This window comes from Anastrepha ludens, chromosome 6 (assembly GCF_028408465.1).
Source record: "Anastrepha ludens isolate Willacy chromosome 6, idAnaLude1.1, whole genome shotgun sequence".
NCBI lineage: Eukaryota > Metazoa > Arthropoda > Insecta > Diptera > Tephritidae > Anastrepha > Anastrepha ludens.
The window spans coordinates 100,098,260-100,116,625 of record NC_071502.1 but is presented as its reverse complement, the minus strand read 5'-3'; the positions used below and the strand labels follow the sequence as shown (position 1 = coordinate 100,116,625).

Sequence of the window (18,366 nt, the reverse complement as noted above, 5' to 3'; positions counted from 1 at the left end):
TTAAATATATGTAAGTGTATACGATTGCCACTTCTTTGGATCGCTGCCATCGTTTGTAGTATTGCATTTTGCATTTCATCGTAATTCTATATTCGTAAATCCTTTTATGAGCTCTACTTTGTTACGCAAGGAAGTTAACAATCCTTTGTTGCCAACAATAGTTAGGCGTATATTTCATTATCACGTGATGTTATTGTAACGTGTTAAAGTGGTTATCTATCTGGCCCACGGTATGAATATACACTTACATATACTACAATATTAGATAGTTACATACCTATTTACATTAGGGTGTATCTGCTATAAAATAAGAAAAGAGGTATATTTTGAACGTGACTGACTCTAATTTAAAAATTATCCAATAGATCGAAGGTAGTGGCTTAAAGTTAAATTAAAAAATGTTAAAGAAATTTTACTTTCCAGAACTACATATACCGAAGAGAAACTTAATTCTTTGAGGTTTCAACAAGATGGGTTAAACTCTTAAATAACCAGTCCTGTTATATCAGAATGGCAGCGCAAATTTCATGAGACAATGATTTCGAGAAACGCCAAATTTCGAGGACGGGCCGGTCTGCAAAATTAACAGCAGCTGATTTTTCTTGGCTTGGGTTATTCCAAAACCCTCAAGATTGAATACCGGTATTCAGACTTTGTGCGGTAAATTTAGAATTCGGTATGCGGAAATGATTCGGAAAATAATGCCAAGGTGCCATGGTAACGAATCTGATAATAGGTTAGGTTGGTTGAAGCGGTTGTTCAATGTGTGGACTTTTAAAATTTTTAAAATATGCTTAAGCTCCATAGTACTGAGATCTGCCATTTCATTAAAAAATCATCAACCTAAAATAGAAAATCTACGTCTGGATAGAGAAAAACAATGACACAGGAGGTGCGAGATCGTCTCTTTCTCTTCCTCATCTAGAGAGCTTCTCCCGAGCAGGATAATGACACAGAAGGTGCGAGATCGTCTCTTTCTCTTCCTCATCTAGACAGCTTCTCCCGAAGTCATATGTTTGCGCACCCATCTTCTGGGCATGCCAGAGTATTAGAAAGTGCCTCGTTATAACTAAAATCAGTGTGCTAAGACTGTCCTTATTTTGGCTTAGCAGAGATGCTGTGCATTTAGCATTGAGAATTGGTCACAATTGTCGAGCTTTCATCACGCCATCTTTCACTCGCTGCTCTTATAATTTCCTCGAAGATAATTGGCTTACATGTCTGTGTGGGTATGCCTATGTCATTGTCTGTGTACTCAGTAGTAAACTTGGTACCAAGTCTCGCTAGTTAATCTGCCCTACAATTACACTCTATGACGCATAGGAGCGGAACCCATGTTACCTCTAGGGGAAAATCTCAGCCATCTCCTGAAGATATGTGCGGCATTACATGGCTACCTTCGAGATTGGCGACTGCTTTGTGAGTCTGATAATCTTGCGAAGTTTTTTGGTATTGCAACAGCTGTTACGAGTATGTTTGAGATTTCTTTCGTCAGTGATTTGTTCCTTTTAGTATCTTTTGAATTAGTAGGCATACAATTTAAGATATTGCATGAACTTTTTGCTTTTAAATACTTGAATTTCAATGAGCTTCGGCTGATTTGTAACGTTATCGCGAGTGAGAGAAAAATAAGTGCATTCAGACTAAGGAAGTTTACGGAGTTCCCGAATACTGAATTGTAATGGTACCGAACTCAGTCCTGGGGAAGACCCTCTAATGATTCAAAACAATCCATGGTAATGGTAATGGTTAGGCTAAGATCTTTATGCACTGCGACTAGATTAATCTATTGTGCGCCCCTAATTACTTAATTATACAATAATTGTTTAGTATACCGAGGAATCGAGCCAGTTCCTTAGGAGGGAGCTATTGTTGGTCTTCCTCCTCCAGTTGGTATGAGCCCAGGATTCTGTGTCTCCTGTGGCCTAATGCCTTACAGTTGGTGATTAAGTGTTCCATAGACTCCTCTTCAACACAGCAGAACCTGCACGATCTTGCACTAGATAACCCTATTGTGTTAAAGTGTTTATTACAGGCAAAGTGACCTGTAAGTGCTTCACAGAGTAATCTGAGCCCGTTTTTTATCTACAGCAGATTTGGCTCTTTTGACATTGAAGTTTAAAAACTTTTTGGAGTGATTAGGGTCACTTGTGCCGTTCCAGTGTTCATCGATTCTAGTTTGGATCCATTTTTTGGTTTCCTGTTTTATATTATTTTTGTTAAAGCCGAAAATGGGGTTGGTTCGATGAAGTGAAAAGTTTGGCATCTGGCACTTTTTTTGGCATAAAAGTCTGCCTTCTAGTTTCCTTCGGGTCCTTCACGTCCTGGTACCCAAATCAATCAAAACAATACATTGATTAATATTAGAAATGATTCTCACGTCAACTCTGACTCTGTTTATGACTCTCTTGTGATTAGGCGCGTGACTTAGAATTTTTGTGGGTGTAATTGAATTACTTTTTAAACGATCATCAGATCATCATAGCAGTAAAAGATCACTATGATTAAAATATCTCGTTCGCATAATTCTCTGATACCAAAAAATTTTTATATCACTTCTTACTATATTACTTCACAGCAAAATGACTAACATGGACTTGGTTAAATTTTCTACAACATTTGCTCCTCTAAGCCAAATATCGTGAAAGCAACCGAGAAGCTGCGCTGTTTTTCTCGAAATGCTCTCATTTAGTGTTCAGCGAACACATTTGACAGACATTTCTTTCAGTTCTGCTGCTGAGCACCAAATAAGAATTCGTTACATATTCTATTAAAAAGTACATTGCAATCTCGGGTTTCTTCAAACACGTTTATGCATGCCCGAACTTTTAGTAAATGCAAACACAATTTTTCCGATCATAATACGATTTCTTAACACTTATCTACATTTTTCGTACTCAGACTGCAAAGGATATGCCCTTTGCATAGTTAATTTTACCTTTTCGATTGTTTTCATTGTTTTTGATCAATACTAATTTTGACTAATAACGTCCATTTACTGAATTTCCGCATGGCGACAGTAAGCGGCTTATTAAACACAGCTACAGGGTGTACTCTCAAGCACAAGGTGCTTCAGAGGCATGTAATTTGGCGAATGGGTTTCACGACTCAGAAAAATACCTTAAATTACCAATGATGTATTATTTTGTTGTTGTATTATAGTTTTTATTTTTCATAATCACTTAAATTAGTTATGAAATATTTGTATTTCAAATTTAAGTCAATTAATATACATCATCATGAGGCAAGTCAAAATTGTTTTGCATTTACTACGCTATCGCATTTCAATACCATTTCGTTCCTATGCAAAATATAGGCGCATGCGTTTGTTGTGTAGTTGTTGCTGTTGCTGTACAGTGGTTGATTTTGCCGTACACAATACCAATGTCAGCACCACCAACCCTCCCTCCCATTCAATAACCAGTTGGCTGGTTGGATTTTTGTGTGTGACGTCTTGAATGTTTGCTGCGAATTTAATTCAACACCGACTTCGATACGAAACGGACGGGCGCGCGCTTATGCCGAATTAACTAGCATCGTAGTGAAACGTACAATACTTGAAATAAATAACTACAATAAATAAGTATGTATGTGAAGTGAAAAGTTTGGCATCTACTGCATGCGCAAAGTTTGGATAGAGTATAGTAAATACTAGTAGATAATTATGAATTAAAAACAACAAAATGTTGAGTGTACTTTTTACAAATATTTCGAGTGTTCATTGTCGATTCATATTCAATTGGCTTTAAAGGAAACAAAGTCGCAGAATAAGCTAAAAATAAAGTGAATAAAAGAATATTTTTTTCGTGTGTGAATTCAAAGCCACGAACAGCATATTGAACAAACTGAATTCGTGTAAAGAGAAGACGTCGCTTCCCATACTTCAAACGAAGGTCACAGCGCCAAGCGCCTCTGACCTGCCAACTCCAATGCTGCTGCATACACATCGAAGCTGGGTTTTCTCTGCCTTTTTTTACCATTTATTTGGAGGACTTTGCTTACGTTTTTGTTTACATCTCTGATTTTTTTACTGCCATTTGTGTGGCAATTTCTTGTTGTTCCTATACAAAACTGCACTTTCCTGCGGAATGCCTGCATGTTGCCTGTGCGTTGTAGGGAAGTAGCTCAATGTAAGAGGATATGCAGATTTGTGAGCGAAAAGGAAACGGAAAACGGCAGGCGGAAGCGTCAGTTGGTGGATGCGTCAGAGGCACTTAATGCGCATTTTTGTGTGAAATTCCTGCAAAATTCGCTTCAACGAATGCAAGCAACTCGTTTGTATGTTTGCTGTTTCGTTTGTGTTGTTTTTATTTTGCTGAACTGCCAGTGGGGGTTGAAGTGGGATATTTTAGGTGGGCCAGCAGACAGGAGGCTGGCAGTAAACAACGCATCGTGAGGCTTTGTGTGCAATCAGGCGAAAAATCATTTGTAATCAAAATATGTTTGATAAATATTTGTGTTGAATTGATTGGAAATAAATAAGTGAAAGCAGAAGTGTATGTGTGCACACGACTAAATAGGGACACAATTAAGAAGTTGAGCTTTGAAACAATAACAAATACATACATACGCAAATAAAAAATTCAGAATGAAGTAAAAATAATGGAATGTTAATGTAAAATCTCAGTTCACGAAAAAATTAAAATATGGGGACTGAAAGTAAATTTTGAGGAAAATTTGAAACCAATGCTGTAAAAAAACTGTAAAAAATAAAATAATATAAAATAAAATAAAATAAAATAGAGATCAATAAAATAGTATGAAATAAATTAGCGAACAATAAAGTAAAATAAAATAAAATAACACAGAGATCAATAAAATAAATTAGAGTGAAATAGGATAAAAAATAAGCTCAAATAAAATGAAAAAATAGAAAAACTAAACAAAATGAAATACAAAAATAAAATGAAACAAAATAAAATAAAATAATCTAAAATAAAATAAAAAGCAATAAAAGAAATCAAAAAATTTAAAATAGAAAGATAAAAAAACACAAAAAAAAAAAAGATAGCAAAAGCATTAAAAGAAAAATAAATTGAAAAAAGGAAGAAAAAAGTAGAAAATGAAATAATATTGTATAAAATAAAATATGGTAAAAACCAATAAAAGAAACTAAGCAAATTGAAAATAGGCAGATAAAAGACGTTAAAAAACAAATAAAATAATGGAAATGAAATAAAGTAGAATAAATTAAAATGAAATGAAGTGAAATAAAATACAATAAAAACAATAAATTAAATAAACTTACATAAATTAAAATTAAGGATGGTAAAATAAACTCAAATTATATAAACGAAATAGAAAAGCTAAATAAAATAAAATACAAAAAAAATTCAAAAAATGAAATAACATGATGTAAAATAAAATAAAAAGCAAAGAAAGAAATAAAAAAAAATTAAATAGGAAGATAAAAAAAATAAGTGATAATAAATAAAATAATAGAAAATGAAATAAAAGGCAAACGAAAAAAATTAATGAAATATTGGAAATAGGAATGTAAAAAAATAAAAATTTATAAATTAATAAAAAATTATACAATCTAAAATAAAATCAAATAAATTAAAAAGAAATGAACTAGAATCTAATAAAAGGCAGCACAACAAATTAATCAAAGAAAAAAATTTATTAAAATAAATACTGTCAAAATCAAAATTAAATTAAAGTTAAACATTAAATATAGATTTTAATAAATTAAAATAATATAAAGTATATTTTTGAATTAGAGATAAAAGAAGGCGCAATAGAACAGCGCAAAAATAAGTAATTTCGAATAATTGAATGCAATAAACACAAACAGATAATAAAATTTAAAATAATTTCCTTCAGTATAAAAAAGAAGTCCAGTCCCAGTCCAAAATAACTGGAAGCTTAACAAAAAAAATATTGTTATCTAAGTTAACGGACTTGCCGCCGTAGGCGAGTGAGTTGATGCGTGACTACCATTCGTATTTCAGAGAGAACGTAAGTTGGAATCTCGGTGAAATACCAAAATGAAGAAACATTTTTTTCTAAGAGCGGTCGCCCTTCGGCAGGCAATGGCAAACCTCCAGTGTATTTCTGTCATGAAGAAGCTCCGCACAAAAAATATCTGCCGCTCGGAGTCGGCTTGAAACTGTAGGTCCCTCCATTTGTGGAACAACATCAGAACACACGCCACAAATAGAAGGAGGAGCTCGGTCAAACACCCAGAAAGGGTGTACGCGCCAATTATACATATATATTTATAAGGAACTTGTCCCTTTTCTTATCATCATAGTGTGATTACTCACTGTGTATTCAAACCATTTAATTCAAAATTAGTTCACTAAAAATAAAAATTTGGCCATAAGCCAACAAAAAATTTTTCTGGGTACTCTGTTGGTTACATATCAATTCTATCGACCGTATGACATCATCATAAATATGTGTAGGGATGTGCTCGTAAATTTTTGAACCTTCATTTTATAAGAAAGTACAAATACATACATACATATGTACATTCTGTCGGAAATGTTTTTTTATTATGTATGTACGTACGTAATTTTATCTTCAAGCCAAAAGAGCGAAAATACAACAAAAAAAGGTAACAAATTACAAATTTTCGTTAGCTTTGTAGCACAAAATTCAATATGTAAACAGAGCCAACGAGCCCAGCACCGGTCGCGCAACCATTATCCGACCGACTGTCCACATTTGTGCACCCTGCCTGCTCCAGCCTGACCAAATGCCGCCCTATTGCATGACTATTGCCGCCTGCCCAACTGTTGGCCTCTGCCCAACGTCCTACTTTGCGTTTGTGTGCATTGTCCTGCTTGCCTTTGTAGTTGATCCTTTTTACAAATTTTCGTAGTGGCGGTTACTTTAGGGCATTGGCCGCACGACGCGTCGCCACTCATTTACTTTTTCTTTATTTGCATTGCAGCGGCGGTCGGCCAATAGCGTTGCTCAGCTGAGCACAGCTCAGCCAAGCTTTGTTTTGTTTTCAATGTTTTCTTTTTGTACTGTTACTGTTACTTTTTTCGCAATTTTAAGTAAGCATTTCATTTTATTTTACTTTGTCGTCGTTTTAAGTACTTTGAATTATTTATTATTGAGTAACAAAATACGGGAGAAAATACATAAAACATTTAAGTGCGACGTCTTCTCTTTACCTCGCTACGAAAATATGTTTTATGATAATGTTGTAAAAGGGAGTACGAGTTCTTTGAAGCGAGATTTGCTTCAAGTTTCTATATGCATGAATGTGTGTATGTTCAATTGGAGTATATCTACATCCACATATGTACATATGTATATAGCCATTTCATCTTTCTGTGCCAGTTAAAACACTCAATTAAATGAATAAAAGTGCTTTTATTGCGCATTTGTAATAAAACTTACACAATCACGAACGTTTTGCAAAAATCAAACCGAGGAATTTTTCAATAGCTGAACGGGTATTCAAACTCATATATTCTAGTAATTAGAGGTGAGTACAAGCCTTAAATATTCAAAGCAATTAATTACATATATGTCTTTGCTAAAAAGTTGCATGGGTACATAAAATTGTATCATATATTAAAATGATTGATAGAAAAATTATCATAAACAATAATTTATTTTAATTTAAAAATAGTATAATAAATAGGAAAATGTATTCAAACTTTATTCTTATTGGTTAAAGGCAGATTGAGAAATTAACGGTACTGCCCATAAGTAGACCTTTGACGACTTAAGAATATTTCTTAAAGGCCTTAAATTTTTGTTGCTCAAAAACTTAGGAATCCATCATTCGTTCCGGATGAGTTAAGTTTAAGGGGCTAGGGGTAGTGAGAGGCCTGAAAAAATAATGATTTTTAATGATTTTTGCTAGTCAGTTGCTTTATTTTACAAAAATAAAAACATAGTTTTGAAACATCATGTTTCCACTCGACTTTAGCAAAATTTAAAAAGAAAAAAAAAAAAAAATTAAGAATTGTAAAAGTTATCGCTGTTTGTGTGGAGTCCGTTTCGCCAGAAGTCCCTTGCGGTGATCATCACAAGTGCTTGGAGATTCATCCAAAATCAATCGGACAAGAGAAATTAATTTTGCTAATAGATAATTTTGTGCCTGATCGAAGCTTTTTTAACAATATGGAAATATTTTTAAGATTTTCGAGAAAAACACTGACAATTAATTGTTAAAAAAATCGAAATTTTTGAAAAAAAAATCCTTCGACCAGGCACGAGCTTTTTAAATTGGTCCAAAGCGGTATAAATTTTATTGAAATCTGCCAAGCAGTTTTTAAGTTACAGTTATCACTAATTAAAAAAACATAGTGTCATCTATTCTTGGGCCATATGATATGTAGTTCTTCAGACGTCATAGTAGCTTCCAATATATCGATTTGCTGTTGCCTACATAGCATTCTACCTTCTCGAGAGTTATCGTTAGCGCGCTTTCATACGTCATATGTACGTTTGCAGCTGCTGCTAGCTACTTGCCTTCAAGCGCTTCGGAGCGCCCGAGCACCTATTTGTCGAATTTACTTCAAATGTTCACACAACATTTTTAAGATATTATACTTTAAGAAAATATTAAAAAAATTCAGTTTTGGGAAAATTCTAACCCCTAACCCTTTAAATTATACTTGGTAATAATTTACACAAACCAGTTGAGAATTACAGGAGTATGAAAAGCTGCGCTCAAGGCACTGACGACGCCATGGTACAGATCCCAAACTGGCCAACTCCCGTAAGGAGGAGATCAAAACTCTTGCGCGGGCAGGCAACATTTCTCTGATCAGAGTTCTAGAACACAGGAATGTAGAGGGTAATGGAATTGCTGATGAGCTTGCCAGGAAGGGGTTGACTCTATTGGGCTTAGAAGCCCTCTACCAAGACAACGGCATACCGCTGACTGTTGATATATGGGAATTGCACAACTAAGTTCTCAGAAAAGCGGAACTCCATTTATTCGTGTGCTATTTCGAAAATTCTTTGGCTCCAGTACAATAAAAGCAGGGCGCAGAAAGTTCTGGGAACTCCTCGCCATTCAATTTCCAAACTCGTAGCTGTGTTTACCAGTCATTAGATGAGCGACACACACGCAGAAAAGTTAGGTTTACCATTTAATCCCCATTGCAGAAGCTGGGGATCCATCCTTTCAGTGAAGGAGGTTGTTGAGCACTTTCTCTGTAAATGCCCGGGTTTGGCAGCTAGACGATTAAGGTTACTGGGTGCTTCTTTCTTCGACAATCTGTTGCAGTGCCCTAACGTAATTTCTGTTGGGGATTATATCAACTAATTTGGTTGGCTGTATATATCTGCCCGTTGGGGGTCTAAAAATAGTATCAAAATGGCCCTTTAGTGCTACTTGGGGAGTGCCGGAGAGGTACCTCATCCATTTCACCTTTAGCCGGTCTTTTTTCGATTCAAGCAAATTGGAATACTCATTTTCATAGAGGTGATAGGAGTGCGATATATTCATAGACAACTGAGAGCTTTAAACTTTTGCCTCGTAGTTAGTTGCGACTTTCGTTTAACATCTTTCGATCAGGCATAGCCAGGAAGTCCTAAAAATTACTTCTAATTGAGGTTGAAATAAAGTCAAATATGTAAGTAAAAGCAATAATTTAATTGTTTGTTTTATTGTTAAGGGGTTATACGCAGTTATGACTTTCAAAAAAATCGATTTTTTTATTGCATTTTTGTAATGTACATATATTCAAAAGTATACGCACGAAATTTGAAGTAAATCTAAGCAATACTTTCGGAGTTATACCTAAATATGTAGAGATGCCTCGAAACGTTTTAAGGTAGGTATTGAAACTTTAAACGTGTTTTTTTCAAAACGGCATTTTTCAAGTCGGTGTACACGATATCTCGAAAACGGCTTGTTTGATCGGTCAACCGTTTTAACTCAATCTTTAAAGATACATTTTCTAGTAATTAATCGTTCCTTTTGTAAATCTTATATTTATTTTCCATTTTATAATCAATTTACGGCCAAATTTTAACGTAAAAATCGAAATCATTTCTTTTAAAAGCTGTCATTTTGTGAAAATTCACTATTTTGATTAGCCGAACGATTAATTACTAGATAATCTAATATATTAACAAAATTTGTTTGGTTTTTTGATTTCAGATAATCCAATCCTGAGTTACGATGTACACCGTAAATCGTCTTTTTTTAAAGGAGGTTCCAGAAATCCCCTGCAGCGCGCTCTATAATCAATATTTTCATAAATAAAAAATTTTGTTACGTTCTCGAAGGATGCTTTTATAACCGCCAAAAATTTTCAAATTAAAATATTCTGAAGTTTCTTCAGGATAAATCCTTGACAACCCGTCTTTTATTTGCTTCATAACTGCGTATAACCCCTTAAACTAGCCTCGAGGTCCAAAAATAAAAGCAGGAAACCAGACTTCGCATAAACTTCGTTTCATTAGCTTCAAATTCCTAACCAGCAAAGTGAAGATGAATATAGTAGAGCCCGGCGAATGAGTTCAATAAATATGTAACAGAAATGATTCCCCTGGGAACTTTGAAAAAACTCGTCATTAAATTAAATTGATTGAAGCATATTCCATGTAGTGACCTAACATAATTTCGTTTTTAATTACAAATATAGTGACAACCCAACGAGCGAGGCGGAAAAGCTCATATACGAGTATACAAAATTACTCTATGCCAGGACGAAGGTGACAATAATCGATTAAATTACAACAACATGAAAAAAACTAACGGAAAAAATAGCTTGGAAAATGAATAACGGGGCACAAGAGAAGCGCGTAAAAATACCGTGTTAGAGTGCTTTTGCGGCGCCAATGGCAGAGTATACAGGTGTTCACAGACTCAGTGAGTTATTGGGAGCAGTAGACAAGTTCAGTGCAGCAAGTGTTGTTAACCTCACAGTGTACTCGAATGTACATACCTGTAAATATGTATGTACTTACACTTATTCAACTACATACATATGGGTATGCCCCCAGCTACTATGTGAAGTAAATGTGCTGCGTTTGCTGTGGCGAGAGAAGTTTTAAGCAAATGTACGAACGTATGAACTTCCAACGGCGGGGGCGTGAAACAAGCTATTCCCAGCGGACGTGCGACAGAATGACATGGACACAGATACAGGCACATACACAGACGCCATGTATGTAGGTGCAACCCGACGAAGTGGTAGACACACTTTTGGGGATATGAAACAGCTTTAGGCAGAGGAATTAAAGGCACGGAAAGACAGGCGTACCGGTAAATCGGCAATCGACTGCTACAGTACCTGCGAGTGCATGTAAACAAGGCAACATAATCAAAAAGTTTAGCACCCAAAATCAGCAGAAAAACTCTTTGTTACTAGCAACAAGGACAAAATTGTGTAAATAGAAAGTAAGAAAAAGAAAAAAAAAGAAACCGGGGGGAATAGAACTCATACAAACTGACAAGCTGTTTAGCGGTAAGCCGGAAATATTGCGTAGCTATTGTGGAGTAACGAAGGATGTGAAATGTGAAGCAAAACTCGTTACGCAGCACCATTGAGAGCAAATGTATGCACGTGACACGTTCGCTGAGGCCCTAAGGGAAAGGAGAAAGAGTAGCGGCAAAGCCAAGGGAACAAAGGAAAGAAGAATACGAAAGACGAATATTGAGTTTCCTTAGAGTTTCTTATGAAGTTTAGTTTTCCTTTGAAGAGTTGAAGAAACCCACCCTTTCATGTGCACAGACGAAATGAAAATGTCATGGATTACATAGCGTGGAAAATTGAAATTATCCTGTAATTACATTGCTGTGCAAAATTCGTTTGTGTTACTGAAAACGTATTGAATTTGAATTTGGGGCGCTTGCAGATTGATGATTTCATGGATTAGCTTGTGGAATGCATAATAAGATATGTTTGATTTGATTGGGCATCCACATACAAATAATGTAAACTTGATACAAATAATTATGTTTAATGGCGGGTTGATTGATACACAATGAGATGGCGAAGGGTAGAATTGGAAAAAGGAAATTAAAGAAAAACGAAATTAGAGTCTGCTCTACTTTTCAAAATCATAATTCTAAACGGTTAACCTAGGTAGACGTTACATTGGGATGACCAAAAAAGGTCTCTTTTTGGTGTTACCCAGTGTTTCTATAAAAAATAGTTAAAATTTTGTTTTTTGATAAGGCTTAGGATTTCAGTTTTTGGACATTTGTGAGTGGAAATTAAACGAGAAGTTTCAATAATATTGATCTGTATTTATATATCTCTGTATTTTATACCTAATTTATGGAGAAATTAATTTTTTCTAAGGAACTCAATGGTAATTAAAAAAAATATTTAAATAAAAAACCAAAAATTTTAAATAAAAAAAATATTTCAAATAAAAAAATATTTTCAATAAAAAAAAAATTTTAAATAAATTAAAAAAAATTTTAAATAAAAAGTTATTAAATAAAAAAAAATTTAAATAAAAAAAAGTAAACATTTTTTTAAGATAAAAAAAAAAATTTAATTTTAAATAAAACAACTGTTTATGTAAAAAAAAAAACAAATAAAAAAAGGTAAAAAAAATAAAAACAGTTGTCTAATTTTTCTGGCCATAGAAAAAATTAGGGAGCAGTATGAGGAAAACAATTTTGTTTGACCACCCTGGTGAATATAGGTACCATGTGCAGTTATTTATGGAAGTCCTGAGGTTCGATTAGGCGGCTGTCGTAGCCGAATGGGCTGGTGCATGAAACCATTCGAAAGTGCCTGGGTTAGAATCACCAGGCATGAAACACCAAATGATAGAAACAGTGTTTTCTAATAGCGGTCGCTCCTTAGCAGACCATGGCAAGCCTCCTAGTGAGCTTCTGCCATCAAAAATCTTCTCATAAAGAACCATAAAGAATCATAAAGCCATTCGGAGCCTGCTTGTGGAACTATATCAGAACGCGCACCACAAATAGAAAGAGGAGCTCGGCAAAACACAAAATAAAAAGGTGGAAGTGCCAATTATATATATATATATATTAGGGCGGGTCGATTTAAAAATCGCTCATTGCTCTGTGAAAATCGTATTCTAGGGATCAAAATAAGAAACTTTGCCGAAGGAACCATACCTCTGAAACGAATTCTGATGTCCCCCAATTTGGGTCGAACGAACAATCCCAGTTTGACCCATTTAGAGTGCTCCAATCGAGTCCAAATGTATGACCGGCCCCCACTAACTTTGGACGGCCGATCCACTCATGCCAGTGGCACACCCGCTGGAACTCTCCTGGGGGGTTCCCCATACAATCATTTCAAAATATCACCATTTTTGGCCTTTACATGAGAAAATAAACTAAAAAGTTCGACCCAAATTGGGGGACATCAGAATTCGTTTTAGAGGCATGGTTCCTTCGGCAAAGTTTCTTATTTTGATCCCTAGAATATGATTTTCACAGAGCAATGGGCGATTTTTTTGCCTCCCCACAAAAGACACTAAGAGTTCGACCCAAATTGGGGGACATCAGAATTCGATTTAGAGGTATGGTTCCTTCGGCAAAGTTTCTTATTTTGATCCCTAGAATACGATTTTCACAGAGCAATGGGCGATTTTTTTTGCCTCCCCACAAAATACACTAAAAGTTCGACCCAAATTTGGGGACATCAGAATTCGTTTTAGAGGTATGGTTCCTTCGGCAAAGTTTCTTATTTTGATCCCTAGAATATGATTTTCACAGAGTAATGCATGATTTTTTTGCCTCCCCACAACTCATACTATATATGAGGCTCGATTTGTGACAGAAGTCTTACTAAACCTAAACGTTCGCTAGATCTCCAATCACTCTGCTCTTTTGTATCATACATATTTTTATTGTTTCGAGGAGCTGGTCAATTCCCTCAGTATTACAAAATAGGATGCATGACGGCCGCGAGCATCTACAGGTATGACAAAAATTCATCTTCTCATATCAAATTGTCAAAACGAGTAAAAGCTCACGCCAGCATTTTTTACCTGCTTTCATTTGCTTCGTTTTAGCCATCGCATCACTAAATGGTGTTTGATCTGTGGGACCAGTTTTAAGTGCTGACTATTTATTTATAGCATCGGAAACACGAGGGCTGGAACTCTCAAGTCTGTCCATTGCTCACCAACCTGCTTAGAAAGTTGCAAGGGTCGGAAGCTCGAAACTTGGAGTCGCGGAAGCAGTTTTCACCTTCCTTTCTTTGCTTAGTTTCCAATTAAGTTATAGGCATTGTGTCTCTCTATGGCACTTGGACCAGTGTTAGTAACGTGTGCCAATAAAGTAGCTGGACAAATTCCTTTTTATTAGAACCTAAGAGTGGTGAATAATATCTTTTTCATTTAATCATTAAATTATTTATTAGTTTATGGCCTTTAATTAAAAAATTATTTAAATTAATTTTTTATCATGAAGGTCGCAAACCAAGACCATTTACGTCAACGCATTTATGACATGCTTGGACAGCATTCAAAAAAAGAGGTTTTGCAACACTTTCTTCTGGAAAATATTGCACGTTCAACAATTTATTCAATTTTTAAACGTTTTGATAGTGGGATAGCTCCCTCAGGAGTGAAAAAATCAGGTCGCCCAAAAGTTCTGAACGCAAAACAATTAAAAAAACTGCAAAAAGCTGCTATTGACAAAAAAGGTGCATCAAACCGCAAGTTAGGTCGAAAGTTTGGTATTTCTAAAGAGACTGTACGTCAAAATTTGTTGAAAAGTGGTATTAATTATCACAAAAGGGTAACGGTTCCAAAATATAGTGATAAACAACTAGAAGAAATACCAAAGAAATGTAGATTGCTCCGCCGTAGCTATTTTGTTGGCGATGTTGAGGTGATTCTCGATGATGAGAAATATTTTACGTTTGCTTGGAATAACGGAGACCAAAACTGTGGATTTTATACAAACAACATAGAGAATACTCCTGATAATATTAAGTTTGCTCCTAAAGCTAAATTTGAACCGAAAGTTTTAGTTTGGGCTGCCATATCTTCCAAAGGACTCTCTCAACTTTATCTTCAAGATTCCACAGCTCCTGCCATAAGAAGTGACATTTACATTCAAAAATGCCTTACAAAACTTAACAAATTTATCAAATCCGAGCATTCTGATGGTAATTACATCTTTTGGCCTGACTTAGCAAGTAGTCATTATGCTAAAAAGACCTTAGAGTGGATGTCAGAAAATAATATAAAATTTGTTCCGAAATGTGCTAACCCACCAAACATCCCAAAGGCCAGACCAATTGAAAATTTTTGGACTCTACTTTGCCAGAAAGTGTACGAAGATGGCTGGGAAGCTAAATCAAATCAACAGCTGAAGAACAGGATCAAATTATGTGCAAGGAAAGTGGACATGAACGTCGTCCAAAAGATGATTGGAGGTATCAAATCAAAGCTTCGGAAAATAGAAGACCATAGTCCTTTAGAACTATACAAGTAATGCTTTTTTTGTGTAACAATCATATGTTTTATAAATAAAAAAAATTAAACAATTTTGAACAGTAGTACGGTTTTTTATTTTTAATCAAAATTTGTCTAGCTACTTTATTGGCACACGTTATTGACTATTTATTTATGACATTCAAAGCTCGAGGGCGGGAACTCTAAAGTTCCCAATAGCTAACCAGCTAGTTTAGGAAGCTCTAAATTTCGAAAGCTCGAAACTTGGAATCACCGAAGCATTTTTAACCATCCTTTTCTTGATTAGACAGATTCTATAAGAGGTTTGCACTTCGATGGTCTTTTGTGCCCTTCTTGATTAGTTTCCAATTAAGTTTTAGGCATAGTGGCACTCTATGACACGTGGCTTGGGGCACTTGGCCCAGGTGATGACTATTTAACACCGAAAGCTCGTGCGGAGGTAGTTCTTGATTAGTTTCCAATTAAGTTTTAGGCATAGTGGCACTCTATGACACTTGGCTTGGGGCACTTGGCCCAGGTGCTGACTATTTAACACCGAAAGCTCGTGCGGAGGTAGTTCTTGATTAGTTTCCAATTAAGTTTTAGGCATAGTGGCACTCTATGACACTTGGCTTGTGGCACTTGGCCCAGGTGCTGACTATTTAACACCGAAAGCTCATGCGGAGGTAGTTCAAATTTGATTAGTGGCTAAACATTCGAAAGCTGGGAAAGTTTCACAGTTAGAACTTGAAACTTTACCATTAGTATGACTTGGTTTGGCACCTCTGTTGTATTTTTTACTAGGTTTGATCACGCTAATTCTGTTCCAAATATTCTACTGCGAAGCATGAACTCTCAGAGGCTTATACACTTTACAAACAAAGCTTGATTCAATAAAAGTTTTGGTACCGAATTTGATAATTCCACTTTAATTTGAATTGCTATTGTTTCTACAAACTTACAAACTACCTTCTAAAAACTAGACATTGGGTGCCGCTAATTTTTTGCTGCATTTCCAGTGGTTAGGTTAGGTTGGTATGGTTGCCCAAGGAATGAGCATACTTGGACGAGGAAAAACGGATTCTTCCTTTGTAATACCATTATGAAGGAGGTGAGGTGAGAGAGGAAGACCGATGGGATGCGGGGAGAGGGCGCGGAGAGGTGGTGCTGGGATGGTTAGGAGGGTGGGTTAGAGTGTGTGGATTACGAACGATGACTGTGATGCGTTTGCGTCAACCGCTTTGTGCTACTGATGAAATTCATCAGATTTTTAATGTCAACATCTGCTGTATCAGCAGGCGCAGCAAAGAAGTAAGAGCCAAGATGCCTGGATCTTAGGCCCGCCAGAGCAGGGCAGCTAAGGAGTAGTTGCTGAGATGATTCCACCTCATCCTCCATACATCCATCGCAAACCGGACTTGAGGTAATTCCAAGCCTCACAGCATGCATTCCTCGCGCAAGTGACCTATGAGAAAATCCACGAGATTCGAGAGCTGATATTTTGTCAACCTCAGAAGCTCGCCTGAGCGCCCCCGGTCCGCACGTGGCCGGAAGAATTTCGCGACCTTACAAGCATTTCCAGTGGAATTTCTATCGAATTCGAGTTAATAGTTTTATATTCCCCTAATTTTTTTTTAATTTTTGAAAATTTTACTACTTAAAATAATTAATTTAATAGAATAGTCTGAAAGGACTGCCCTAAATTTAGGAAGTGTTTGTTGTTTTTATATATGTATATGCATGATATATAATATGAACAAGATGGCGCAAAATTAATCACCCAAACTTGTTTTTGAATACCTTTTTTACTAAACAGCATAATAACAACAAATTCCGATTGATGGAACTTTTTATTTTGATCTCCACGCACTCCATTGTTTGTCTGTTTGTACACTGCTGCTGGCCGTCTAGTTCACAAGCGTCAAATGCGATTGACCTACGACGCCATTTGCAAACATTATAAATCTTCCGATGATTGATTTTGAGCCACTTTGTATAACTAGAATGTTCACCATTTGACCGTTTAAGCAAAATACATAGCAGTTTAGCTTAAATATCCTAAAATTATTTTTATTGTTGCTTAGAGCTAATCCGCTTTTATTACCGCCTCGGCCAGACCACTTGCTCAGCTTACTAAATAAATACCGCTATTGGTTGAACTTGGCCATCATTTACGAATAATCAACGTTCGGAAATCATTTAAAATTCAACGCTCACCACAATTCGCATGCTAAAATCGGCTGCGATAATATCGTCAAAATAAACAAGCAACCAGAAAAGAAGTAAAAATTGTGAATAAAGCAAAACAAAAAAAAAACAAAAAAAATGTTGTATGACTTGTCTGAAACATCATACATAGTTGGTACCGGCATATTGACATACAGTTCGGACAGGCACACCAAATTTCGGGAATGAAAACAAGAGCGAAACCGAAAACCTCTTTTACACACACACACACACATGCATGTGCGTACATGTGCTTATGTAGATATCAACAAACATGTGGAATTCTGCACGGGTAGCTGCAAATGCTACATCATTGCCCGCACGTTTCTTAAGTTTGTTCTTTTCTTGTATCTGCTATCTTGCATATTCCTGTTTTTTTAATCTTTAATTTTACTTACAGCTGAATTCGTTCCACCTCCACTAGGCTGGTTTGAGGTTTCAGCAATTGCTACTTTTCTTGTATTTTTTAATTTTTTTCGGTGCGCCGCCTTTTGCCTTCAACTGATCTCGTTTGTGAAACGGGTGCTTCACAAGCCTTTTTGTAGCATTTGTGTTTTATTGTTTTTCCCCCGCTTGCGTCATTTCTTGTGACTCGCATTGTGGCATGTATCAACATTGACTTTGGTGGCTACTTAAGTCGGTGGATGACATCTAAATGGAAAATGGAAAAAAGATATGGCATAAGAAGCACCAATATGAAATTGTCCTACAGAAAGCAGTTGATGTTATTGTTGTTTTTAACTGGTACGTGGCACTCACGCACACACGAAATGTGGCGCATGTTTGCAGTACAAATATCTAATAAATAAATAA

At 35.8% G+C, this 18,366-nt stretch overlaps 1 protein-coding gene across 6 annotated transcripts in view; it reads left to right on the top strand.

Moving 5' to 3' along the window:
* The first annotated feature begins 3,469 nt into the window (after positions 1-3,469).
* Positions 3,470-18,366, top strand: part of LOC128868261 (protein unzipped) — a 195,266-nt gene continuing 180,369 nt past the window's right edge. The window contains exons 1-2 of one of the 6 annotated variants that reach the window (XM_054110136.1): positions 3,470-3,587; positions 7,300-7,447. The gene's annotated coding sequence lies outside the window, so the exon portion shown is untranslated. Of the gene's footprint in view, positions 3,784-7,277; positions 7,448-18,366 lie in introns of all 6 variants that reach the window. The other 5 variants (XM_054110134.1, XM_054110133.1, XM_054110132.1 and 2 more) reach the window with 5 other exon arrangements.